Below are 12868 nucleotides of genomic sequence, written 5' to 3' on the forward strand. Positions count from 1 at the left end.
CATTCTACTCACAGCGTTGAAGCTTACTTTTGATAGAGCAGTTTTGAAACACTCTTTTGGTAGAATCTGCAAGTGGATATTTGGAGCGCTTTGAGGCCTATGCTGGAAAAGGAAATGTCTTCACATAAAAACTAGACAGAAGCATTCCAGGAAACTTCTGTATGACAAGTGCATTCAACTCACAGACTTGAACGTTCCTTTTGATAGAACTCTTTTGAAACACTCCTTTTGTGGAATTTGCAAGTGTTTATTTGGAGCGCTTTGAGGCCTAAGCTGGAAAAGGAAATATCTTCACGTAAGAACTAGACAGAAGCATTCTCAGAAACTTCTTTCTGATGAGTGCATTCAACACACAGACTTGAACCTTGCTTTTGAAAGAGCAGCTTTGAAACACTCTTTTCGTAGAATCTGCAAGTGGATATTTGGAGCGCTTTGAGGCCTATGCTGGGAAATGAAATCTCTTCACCTAAAAACTAGACAGAAGCATTCTGAGAAACTTCTGTGTGATGAGTGCATTCAACTCACAGACTTGAACGTTCCCTTTGATAGAACAGTTTTGAAACACTCCTTTTGTAGAATCTGCAAGTGTTTATTCGGAGCACCTTGAGGCCTATGTTGGAAAAGGAAATATCTTCACATAAAAACTAGAGAGAAGGATTCTCAGAAACTTCTTTGTGATGAGTTCATTCAACTCACAGAGTTGAACCTACCAATTGATAGAGAAGTTTGGAAACACTCTTTTTGTAGAATCTGCAAGTGAATATTTGGAGCCGTTTGAGGCCTATGCTGGAAAAGGAAATATCTTCACATAAAAACTGAACAGAAGCATTCTCAGAAACTTCTTTGTGTTGAGTGCATTCAACTCACAGACTTGAACTTACCTATAGAAAGAGCAGTTTTGAAACACTCTTTTGGTAAAATCTGCAAGTGGTTATTTGGAGCACTTCGAGGCCTGTGCTGGGATATGGAATATCTTCACCTAAAAACTACAGAGAAGCATTCTCAGAAAGTTCTTCACGATGCATTCATTCAACTCACAGAGTTGAACCTTCCTTTTGATAGAACAGTTTTGAAACACTCTTTTTGTAGAATCTGCAAGAGGATATTTGGAGCGTTTTGAGGCCTATGCTGGAAAAGGAAATATCTCCACATAAAAACTAGACAGAAGCATTCTCAGAAACTTCTTTGTGATGAGTGCATTCTACTCACAGCGTTGAAGCTTACTTTTGATAGAGCAGTTTTGAAACACTCTTTTGGTAGAATCTGCAAGAGGATATTTGGAGCGCTTTGAGGTCTATGCTGGAAAAGGAAATGTCTTCACATAAAAACTAGACAGAAGCATTCCAGGAAACTTCTGTATGACAAGTGCATTCAACTCACAGACTTGAACGTTCCTTTTGATAGAACTCTTTTGAAACACTCCTTTTGTAGAATTTGCAAGTGTTTATTTGGAGCGCTTTGAGGCCTAAGCTGGAAAAGGAAATATCTTCACGTAAGAACTAGACAGAAGCATTCTCAGAAACTTCTTTCTGATGAGTGCATTCAACACACAGACTTGAACCTTGCTTTTGAAAGAGCAGCTTTGAAACACTCTTTTCGTAGAATCTGCAAGTGGATATTTGGAGCGCTTTGAGGTCTATGCTGGGAAATGAAATCTCTTCACCTAAAAACTAGACAGAAGCATTCTCAGAAACTTCTGTGTGATGAGTGCATTCAACTCACAGACTTGAACGTTCCCTTTGATAGAACAGTTTTGAAACACTCCTTTTGTAGAATCTGCAAGTGTTTATTCGGAGCACCTTGAGGCCTATGTTGGAAAAGGAAATATCTTCACATAAAAACTAGAGAGAAGGATTCTCAGAAACTTCTTTGTGATGAGTTCATTCAACTCACAGAGTTGAACCTACCAATTGATAGAGAAGTTTGGAAACACTCTTTTTGTGGAATCTGCAAGTGGATATTTGGAGCCGTTTGAGGCCTATGCTGGAAAAGGAAATATCTTCACATAAAAACTGAACAGAAGCATTCTCAGAAACTTCTTTGTGTTGAGTGCATTCAACTCACAGACTTGAACTTACCTATAGAAAGAGCAGTTTTGAAACACTCTTTTGGTAAAATCTGCAAGTGGTTATTTGGAGCACTTCGAGGCCTGTGCTGGGATATGGAATATCGTCACCTAAAAACTACAGAGAAGCATTCTCAGAAAGTTTTTCACGATGCATTCATTCAACTCACAGAGTTGAACCTTCCTTTTGATAGAACAGTTTTGAAACACTCTTTTTGTAGAATCTGCAAGTGGATATTTGGAGCGCTTTGAGGCCTAGGCTGGAAAAGGAAATGTCTTCACATAAAAACTAGACAGAAGCATTCCAGGAAACTTCTGTATGATAAGTGCATTCAACTCACAGACTTGAACGTTCCTTTTGATAGAACTCTTTTGAAACACTCCTTTTGTAGAATTTGCAAGTGTTTATTTGGAGCGCTTTGAGGCCTAAGCTGGAAAAGGAAATATCTTCACGTAAGAGCTAGACAGAAGCATTCTCAGAAACTTCTTTCTGATGAGTGCATTCAACACACAGACTTGAACCTTGCTTTTGAAAGAGCAGCTTTGAAACACTCTTTTCGTAGAATCTGCAAGTGGATATTTGGAGCGCTTTGAGGTCTATGCTGGGAAATGAAATCTCTTCACCTAAAAACTAGACAGAAGCATTCTCAGAAACTTCTGTGTGATGAGTGCATTCAACTCACAGACTTGAACGTTCCCTTTGATAGAACAGTTTTGAAACACTCCTTTTGTAGAATCTGCAAGTGTTTATTCGGAGCACCTTGAGGCCTATGTTGGAAAAGGAAATATCTTCACATAAAAACTAGAGAGAAGGATTCTCAGAAACTTCTTTGTGATGAGTTCATTCAACTCACAGAGTTGAACCTACCAATTGATAGAGAAGTTTGGAAACACTCTTTTTGTGGAATCTGCAAGTGGATATTTGGAGCCGTTTGAGGCCTATGCTGGAAAAGGAAATATCTTCACATAAAAACTGAACAGAAGCATTCTCAGAAACTTCTTTGTGTTGAGTGCATTCAACTCACAGACTTGAACTTACCTATAGAAAGAGCAGTTTTGAAACACTCTTTTGGTAAAATCTGCAAGTGGTTATTTGGAGCACTTCGAGGCCTGTGCTGGGATATGGAATATCTTCACCTAAAAACTACAGAGAAGCATTCTCAGAAAGTTCTTCACGATGCATTCATTCAACTCACAGAGTTGAACCTTCCTTTTGATAGAACAGTTTTGAAACACTCTTTTTGTAGAATCTGCAAGAGGATATTTGGAGCGTTTTGAGGCCTATGCTGGAAAAGGAAATATCTTCACATAAAAACTAGACAGAAGCATTCTCAGAAACTTCTTTGTGATGAGTGCATTCTCCTCACAGCGTTGAAGCTTACTTTTGATAGAGCAGTTTTGAAACACTCTTTTGGTAGAATCTGCAAGTGGATATTTGGAGCGCTTTGAGGCCTATGCTGGAAAAGGAAATGTCTTCACATAAAAACTAGACTGAAGCATTCCAGGAAACTTCTGTATGACAAGTGCATTCAACTCACAGACTTGAACGTTCCTTTTGATAGAACTCTTTTGAAACACTCCTTTTGTGGAATTTGCAAGTGTTTATTTGGAGCGCTTTGAGGCCTAAGCTGGAAAAGGAAATATCTTCACGTAAGAACTAGACAGAAGCATTCTCAGAAACTTCTTTCTGATGAGTGCATTCAACACACAGACTTGAACCTTGCTTTTGAAAGAGCAGCTTTGAAACACTCTTTTCGTAGAATCTGCAAGTGGATATTTGGAGCGCTTTGAGGTCTATGCTGGGAAATGAAATCTCTTCACCTAAAAACTAGACAGAAGCATTCTGAGAAACTTCTGTGTGATGAGTGCATTCAACTCACAGACTTGAACGTTCCCTTTGATAGAACAGTTTTGAAACACTCCTTTTGTAGAATCTGCAAGTGTTTATTCGGAGCACCTTGAGGCCTATGTTGGAAAAGGAAATATCTTCACATAAAAACTAGAGAGAAGGATTCTCAGAAACTTCTTTGTGATGAGTTCATTCAACTCACAGAGTTGAACCTACCAATTGATAGAGAAGTTTGGAAACACTCTTTTTGTAGAATCTGCAAGTGGATATTTGGAGCCGTTTGAGGCCTATGCTGGAAAAGGAAATATCTTCACATAAAAACTGAACAGAAGCATTCTCAGAAACTTCTTTGTGTTGAGTGCATTCAACTCACAGACTTGAACTTACCTATAGAAAGAGCAGTTTTGAAACACTCTTTTGGTAAAATCTGCAAGTGGTTATTTGGAGCACTTCGAGGCCTGTGCTGGGATATGGAATATCTTCACCTAAAAACTACAGAGAAGCATTCTCAGAAAGTTCTTCACGATGCATTCATTCAACTCACAGAGTTGAACCTTCCTTTTGATAGAACAGTTTTGAAACACTCTTTTTGTAGAATCTGCAAGAGGATATTTGGAGCGTTTTGAGGCCTATGCTGGAAAAGGAAATATCTTCACATAAAAACTAGACAGAAGCATTCTCAGAAACTTCTTTGTGATGAGTGCATTCTACTCACAGCGTTGAAGCTTACTTTTGATAGAGCAGTTTTGAAACACTCTTTTGGTAGAATCTGCAAGTGGATATTTGGAGCGCTTTGAGGCCTATGCTGGAAAAGGAAATGTCTTCACATAAAAACTAGACAGAAGCATTCCAGGAAACTTCTGTATGACAAGTGCATTCAACTCACAGACTTGAACGTTCCTTTTGATAGAACTCTTTTGAAACACTCCTTTTGTGGAATTTGCAAGTGTTTATTTGGAGCGCTTTGAGGCCTAAGCTGGAAAAGGAAATATCTTCACGTAAGAACTAGACAGAAGCATTCTCAGAAACTTCTTTCTGATGAGTGCATTCAACACACAGACTTGAACCTTGCTTTTGAAAGAGCAGCTTTGAAACACTCTTTTCGTAGAATCTGCAAGTGGATATTTGGAGCGCTTTGAGGCCTATGCTGGGAAATGAAATCTCTTCACCTAAAAACTAGACAGAAGCATTCTGAGAAACTTCTGTGTGATGAGTGCATTCAACTCACAGACTTGAACGTTCCCTTTGATAGAACAGTTTTGAAACACTCCTTTTGTAGAATCTGCAAGTGTTTATTCGGAGCACCTTGAGGCCTATGTTGGAAAAGGAAATATCTTCACATAAAAACTAGAGAGAAGGATTCTCAGAAACTTCTTTGTGATGAGTTCATTCAACTCACAGAGTTGAACCTACCAATTGATAGAGAAGTTTGGAAACACTCTTTTTGTAGAATCTGCAAGTGAATATTTGGAGCCGTTTGAGGCCTATGCTGGAAAAGGAAATATCTTCACATAAAAACTGAACAGAAGCATTCTCAGAAACTTCTTTGTGTTGAGTGCATTCAACTCACAGACTTGAACTTACCTATAGAAAGAGCAGTTTTGAAACACTCTTTTGGTAAAATCTGCAAGTGGTTATTTGGAGCACTTCGAGGCCTGTGCTGGGATATGGAATATCTTCACCTAAAAACTACAGAGAAGCATTCTCAGAAAGTTCTTCACGATGCATTCATTCAACTCACAGAGTTGAACCTTCCTTTTGATAGAACAGTTTTGAAACACTCTTTTTGTAGAATCTGCAAGAGGATATTTGGAGCGTTTTGAGGCCTATGCTGGAAAAGGAAATATCTCCACATAAAAACTAGACAGAAGCATTCTCAGAAACTTCTTTGTGATGAGTGCATTCTCCTCACAGCGTTGAAGCTTACTTTTGATAGAGCAGTTTTGAAACACTCTTTTGGTAGAATCTGCAAGTGGATATTTGGAGCGCTTTGAGGTCTATGCTGGAAAAGGAAATGTCTTCACATAAAAACTAGACAGAAGCATTCCAGGAAACTTCTGTATGACAAGTGCATTCAACTCACAGACTTGAACGTTCCTTTTGATAGAACTCTTTTGAAACACTCCTTTTGTAGAATTTGCAAGTGTTTATTTGGATCGCTTTGAGGCCTAAGCTGGAAAAGGAAATATCTTCACGTAAGAACTAGACAGAAGCATTCTCAGAAACTTCTTTCTGATGAGTGCATTCAACACACAGACTTGAACCTTGCTTTTGAAAGAGCAGCTTTGAAACACTCTTTTCGTAGAATCTGCAAGTGGATATTTGGAGCGCTTTGAGGTCTATGCTGGGAAATGAAATCTCTTCACCTAAAAACTAGACAGAAGCATTCTGAGAAACTTCTGTGTGATGAGTGCATTCAACTCACAGACTTGAACGTTCCCTTTGATAGAACAGTTTTGAAACACTCCTTTTGTAGAATCTGCAAGTGTTTATTCGGAGCACCTTGAGGCCTATGTTGGAAAAGGAAATATCTTCACATAAAAACTAGAGAGAAGGATTCTCAGAAACTTCTTTGTGATGAGTTCATTCAACTCACAGAGTTGAACCTACCAATTGATAGAGAAGTTTGGAAACACTCTTTTTGTAGAATCTGCAAGTGGATATTTGGAGCCGTTTGAGGCCTATGCTGGAAAAGGAAATATCTTCACATAAAAACTGAACAGAAGCATTCTCAGAAACTTCTTTGTGTTGAGTGCATTCAACTCACAGACTTGAACTTACCTATAGAAAGAGCAGTTTTGAAACACTCTTTTGGTAAAATCTGCAAGTGGTTATTTGGAGCACTTCGAGGCCTGTGCTGGGATATGGAATATCTTCACCTAAAAACTACAGAGAAGCATTCTCAGAAAGTTCTTCACGATGCATTCATTCAACTCACAGAGTTGAACCTTCCTTTTGATAGAACAGTTTTGAAACACTCTTTTTGTAGAATCTGCAAGAGGATATTTGGAGCGTTTTGAGGCCTATGCTGGAAAAGGAAATATCTCCACATAAAAACTAGACAGAAGCATTCTCAGAAACTTCTTTGTGATGAGTGCATTCTACTCACAGCGTTGAAGCTTACTTTTGATAGAGCAGTTTTGAAACACTCTTTTGGTAGAATCTGCAAGAGGATATTTGGAGCGCTTTGAGGTCTATGCTGGAAAAGGAAATGTCTTCACATAAAAACTAGACAGAAGCATTCCAGGAAACTTCTGTATGACAAGTGCATTCAACTCACAGACTTGAACGTTCCTTTTGATAGAACTCTTTTGAAACACTCCTTTTGTAGAATTTGCAAGTGTTTATTTGGAGCGCTTTGAGGCCTAAGCTGGAAAAGGAAATATCTTCACGTAAGAACTAGACAGAAGCATTCTCAGAAACTTCTTTCTGATGAGTGCATTCAACACACAGACTTGAACCTTGCTTTTGAAAGAGCAGCTTTGAAACACTCTTTTCGTAGAATCTGCAAGTGGATATTTGGAGCGCTTTGAGGTCTATGCTGGGAAATGAAATCTCTTCACCTAAAAACTAGACAGAAGCATTCTCAGAAACTTCTGTGTGATGAGTGCATTCAACTCACAGACTTGAACGTTCCCTTTGATAGAACAGTTTTGAAACACTCCTTTTGTAGAATCTGCAAGTGTTTATTCGGAGCACCTTGAGGCCTATGTTGGAAAAGGAAATATCTTCACATAAAAACTAGAGAGAAGGATTCTCAGAAACTTCTTTGTGATGAGTTCATTCAACTCACAGAGTTGAACCTACCAATTGATAGAGAAGTTTGGAAACACTCTTTTTGTGGAATCTGCAAGTGGATATTTGGAGCCGTTTGAGGCCTATGCTGGAAAAGGAAATATCTTCACATAAAAACTGAACAGAAGCATTCTCAGAAACTTCTTTGTGTTGAGTGCATTCAACTCACAGACTTGAACTTACCTATAGAAAGAGCAGTTTTGAAACACTCTTTTGGTAAAATCTGCAAGTGGTTATTTGGAGCACTTCGAGGCCTGTGCTGGGATATGGAATATCGTCACCTAAAAACTACAGAGAAGCATTCTCAGAAAGTTTTTCACGATGCATTCATTCAACTCACAGAGTTGAACCTTCCTTTTGATAGAACAGTTTTGAAACACTCTTTTTGTAGAATCTGCAAGTGGATATTTGGAGCGCTTTGAGGCCTAGGCTGGAAAAGGAAATGTCTTCACATAAAAACTAGACAGAAGCATTCCAGGAAACTTCTGTATGATAAGTGCATTCAACTCACAGACTTGAACGTTCCTTTTGATAGAACTCTTTTGAAACACTCCTTTTGTAGAATTTGCAAGTGTTTATTTGGAGCGCTTTGAGGCCTAAGCTGGAAAAGGAAATATCTTCACGTAAGAGCTAGACAGAAGCATTCTCAGAAACTTCTTTCTGATGAGTGCATTCAACACACAGACTTGAACCTTGCTTTTGAAAGAGCAGCTTTGAAACACTCTTTTCGTAGAATCTGCAAGTGGATATTTGGAGCGCTTTGAGGTCTATGCTGGGAAATGAAATCTCTTCACCTAAAAACTAGACAGAAGCATTCTCAGAAACTTCTGTGTGATGAGTGCATTCAACTCACAGACTTGAACGTTCCCTTTGATAGAACAGTTTTGAAACACTCCTTTTGTAGAATCTGCAAGTGTTTATTCGGAGCACCTTGAGGCCTATGTTGGAAAAGGAAATATCTTCACATAAAAACTAGAGAGAAGGATTCTCAGAAACTTCTTTGTGATGAGTTCATTCAACTCACAGAGTTGAACCTACCAATTGATAGAGAAGTTTGGAAACACTCTTTTTGTGGAATCTGCAAGTGGATATTTGGAGCCGTTTGAGGCCTATGCTGGAAAAGGAAATATCTTCACATAAAAACTGAACAGAAGCATTCTCAGAAACTTCTTTGTGTTGAGTGCATTCAACTCACAGACTTGAACTTACCTATAGAAAGAGCAGTTTTGAAACACTCTTTTGGTAAAATCTGCAAGTGGTTATTTGGAGCACTTCGAGGCCTGTGCTGGGATATGGAATATCTTCACCTAAAAACTACAGAGAAGCATTCTCAGAAAGTTCTTCACGATGCATTCATTCAACTCACAGAGTTGAACCTTCCTTTTGATAGAACAGTTTTGAAACACTCTTTTTGTAGAATCTGCAAGAGGATATTTGGAGCGTTTTGAGGCCTATGCTGGAAAAGGAAATATCTTCACATAAAAACTAGACAGAAGCATTCTCAGAAACTTCTTTGTGATGAGTGCATTCTCCTCACAGCGTTGAAGCTTACTTTTGATAGAGCAGTTTTGAAACACTCTTTTGGTAGAATCTGCAAGTGGATATTTGGAGCGCTTTGAGGCCTATGCTGGAAAAGGAAATGTCTTCACATAAAAACTAGACAGAAGCATTCCAGGAAACTTCTGTATGACAAGTGCATTCAACTCACAGACTTGAACGTTCCTTTTGATAGAACTCTTTTGAAACACTCCTTTTGTAGAATTTGCAAGTGTTTATTTGGAGCGCTTTGAGGCCTAAGCTGGAAAAGGAAATATCTTCACGTAAGAACTAGACAGAAGCATTCTCAGAAACTTCTTTCTGATGAGTGCATTCAACACACAGACTTGAACCTTGCTTTTGAAAGAGCAGCTTTGAAACACTCTTTTCGTAGAATCTGCAAGTGGATATTTGGAGCGCTTTGAGGCCTATGCTGGGAAATGAAATCTCTTCACCTAAAAACTAGACAGAAGCATTCTGAGAAACTTCTGTGTGATGAGTGCATTCAACTCACAGACTTGAACGTTCCCTTTGATAGAACAGTTTTGAAACACTCCTTTTGTAGAATCTGCAAGTGTTTATTCGGAGCACCTTGAGGCCTATGTTGGAAAAGGAAATATCTTCACATAAAAACTAGAGAGAAGGATTCTCAGAAACTTCTTTGTGATGAGTTCATTCAACTCACAGAGTTGAACCTACCAATTGATAGAGAAGTTTGGAAACACTCTTTTTGTAGAATCTGCAAGTGGATATTTGGAGCCGTTTGAGGCCTATGCTGGAAAAGGAAATATCTTCACATAAAAACTGAACAGAAGCATTCTCAGAAACTTCTTTGTGTTGAGTGCATTCAACTCACAGACTTGAACTTACCTATAGAAAGAGCAGTTTTGAAACACTCTTTTGGTAAAATCTGCAAGTGGTTATCTGGAGCACTTCGAGGCCTGTGCTGGGATATGGAATATCTTCACCTAAAAACTACAGAGAAGCATTCTCAGAAAGTTCTTCACGATGCATTCATTCAACTCACAGGGTTGAACCTTCCTTTTGATAGAACAGTTTTGAAACACTCTTTTTGTAGAATCTGCAAGAGGATATTTAGAGCGTTTTGAGGCCTATGCTGGAAAAGGAAATATCTTCACATAAAAACTAGACAGAAGCATTCTCAGAAACTTCTTTGTGATGAGTGCATTCTACTCACAGCGTTGAAGCTTACTTTTGATAGAGCAGTTTTGAAACACTCTTTTGGTAGAATCTGCAAGTGGATATTTGGAGCGCTTTGAGGCCTATGCTGGAAAAGGAAATGTCTTCACATAAAAACTAGAAAGAAGCATTCCAGGAAACTTCTGTATGACAAGTGCATTCAACTCACAGACTTGAACGTTCCTTTTGATAGAACTCTTTTGAAACACTCCTTTTGTAGAATTTGCAAGTGTTTATTTGGAGCGCTTTGAGGCCTAAGCTGGAAAAGGAAATATCTTCACGTAAGAACTAGACAGAAGCATTCTCAGAAACTTCTTTCTGATGAGTGCATTCAACACACAGACTTGAACCTTGCTTTTGAAAGAGCAGCTTTGAAACACTCTTTTCGTAGAATCTGCAAGTGGATATTTGGAGCGCTTTGAGGCCTATGCTGGGAAATGAAATCTCTTCACCTAAAAACTAGACAGAAGCATTCTGAGAAACTTCTGTGTGATGAGTGCATTCAACTCACAGACTTGAACGTTCCCTTTGATAGAACAGTTTTGAAACACTCCTTTTGTAGAATCTGCAAGTGTTTATTCGGAGCACCTTGAGGCCTATGTTGGAAAAGGAAATATCTTCACATAAAAACTAGAGAGAAGGATTCTCAGAAACTTCTTTGTGATGAGTTCATTCAACTCACAGAGTTGAACCTACCAATTGATAGAGAAGTTTGGAAACACTCTTTTTGTAGAATCTGCAAGTGGATATTTGGAGCCGTTTGAGGCCTATGCTGGAAAAGGAAATATCTTCACATAAAAACTGAACAGAAGCATTCTCAGAAACTTCTTTGTGTTGAGTGCATTCAACTCACAGACTTGAACTTACCTATAGAAAGAGCAGTTTTGAAACACTCTTTTGGTAAAATCTGCAAGTGGTTATTTGGAGCACTTCGAGGCCTGTGCTGGGATATGGAATATCTTCACCTAAAAATTACAGAGAAGCATTCTCAGAAAGTTCTTCACGAGGCAATCATTCAACTCACAGAGTTGAACCTTCCTTTTGATAGAACACTTTTGAAACACTCTTTTTGTAGAATCTGCAAGAGGATATTTGGAGCGTTTTGAGGCCTATGCTGGAAAAGGAAATATCTTCACATAAAAACTAGACAGAAGCATTCTCAGAAACTTCTTTGTGATGAGTGCATTCTACTCACAGCGTTGAATCTTACTTTTGATAGAGCAGTTTTGAAACACTCTTTTGGTAGAATCTGCAAGTGGATATTTGGAGCGCTTTGAGGCCTAGGCTGGAAAAGGAAATGTCTTCACATAAAAATAGACAGAAGCATTCCAGGAAACTTCTGTATGATAAGTGCATTCAACTCACAGACTTGAACGTTCCTTTTGATAGAACTCTTTTGAAACACTCCTTTTGTAGAATTTGCAAGTGTTTCTTTGGAGCGCTTTGAGACCTAAGCTGGAAAAGGAAATATCTTCACGTAAGAACTAGACAGAAGCATTCTCAGAAACTTCTTTCTGATGAGTGCATTCAACACACAGACTTGAACCTTGCTTTTGAAAGAGCAGCTTTGAAACACTCTTTTCGTAGAATCTGCAAGTGGATATTTGGAGCGCTTTGAGGCCTATGCTGGGAAATGAAATCTCTTCACCTAAAAACTAGACAGAAGCATTCTGAGAAACTTCTGTGTGATGAGTGCATTCAACTCACAGACTTCAACGTTCCCTTTGATAGAACAGTTTTGAAACACTCCTTTTGTAGAATCTGCAAGTGTTTATTCGGAGCACTTTGAGGCCTATGTTGGAAAAGGTAATATCTTCACATAAAAACTAGAGAGAAGGATTCTCAGAAACTTCTTTGTGATGAGTTCATTCAAATCACAGAGTTGAACCTACCAATTGATAGAGAAGTTTGGAAACACTCTTTTTGTAGAATCTGCAAGTGGATATTTGGAGCCGTTTGAGGCCTATGCTGGAAAAGGAAATATCTTCACATAAAAACTGAACAGAAGCATTCTCAGAAACTTCTTTGTGTTGAGTGCATTCAACTCACAGACTTGAACTTACCTATAGAAAGAGCAGTTTTGAAACACTCTTTTGGTAAAATCTGCAAGTGGTTATTTGGAGCACTTCGAGGCCTGTGCTGGGATATGGAATATCTTCACCTAAAAACTACAGAGAAGCATTCTCAGAAAGTTCTTCACGATGCATTCATTCAACTCACAGAGTTGAACCTTCCTTTTGATAGAACAGTTTTGAAACCCTCTTTTTGTAGAATCTGCAAGAGGATATTTGGAGCGTTTTGAGGCCTATGCTGGAAAAGGAAATATCTCCACATAAAAACTAGACAGAAGCATTCTCAGAAACTTCTTTGTGATGAGTGCATTCTACTCACAGCGCTGAAGCTTGCTTTTGATAGAGCAGTTT

Source organism: Pongo abelii, chromosome 13, assembly GCF_028885655.2.
Source record: "Pongo abelii isolate AG06213 chromosome 13, NHGRI_mPonAbe1-v2.0_pri, whole genome shotgun sequence".
Classification (NCBI taxonomy): domain Eukaryota; kingdom Metazoa; phylum Chordata; class Mammalia; order Primates; family Hominidae; genus Pongo; species Pongo abelii.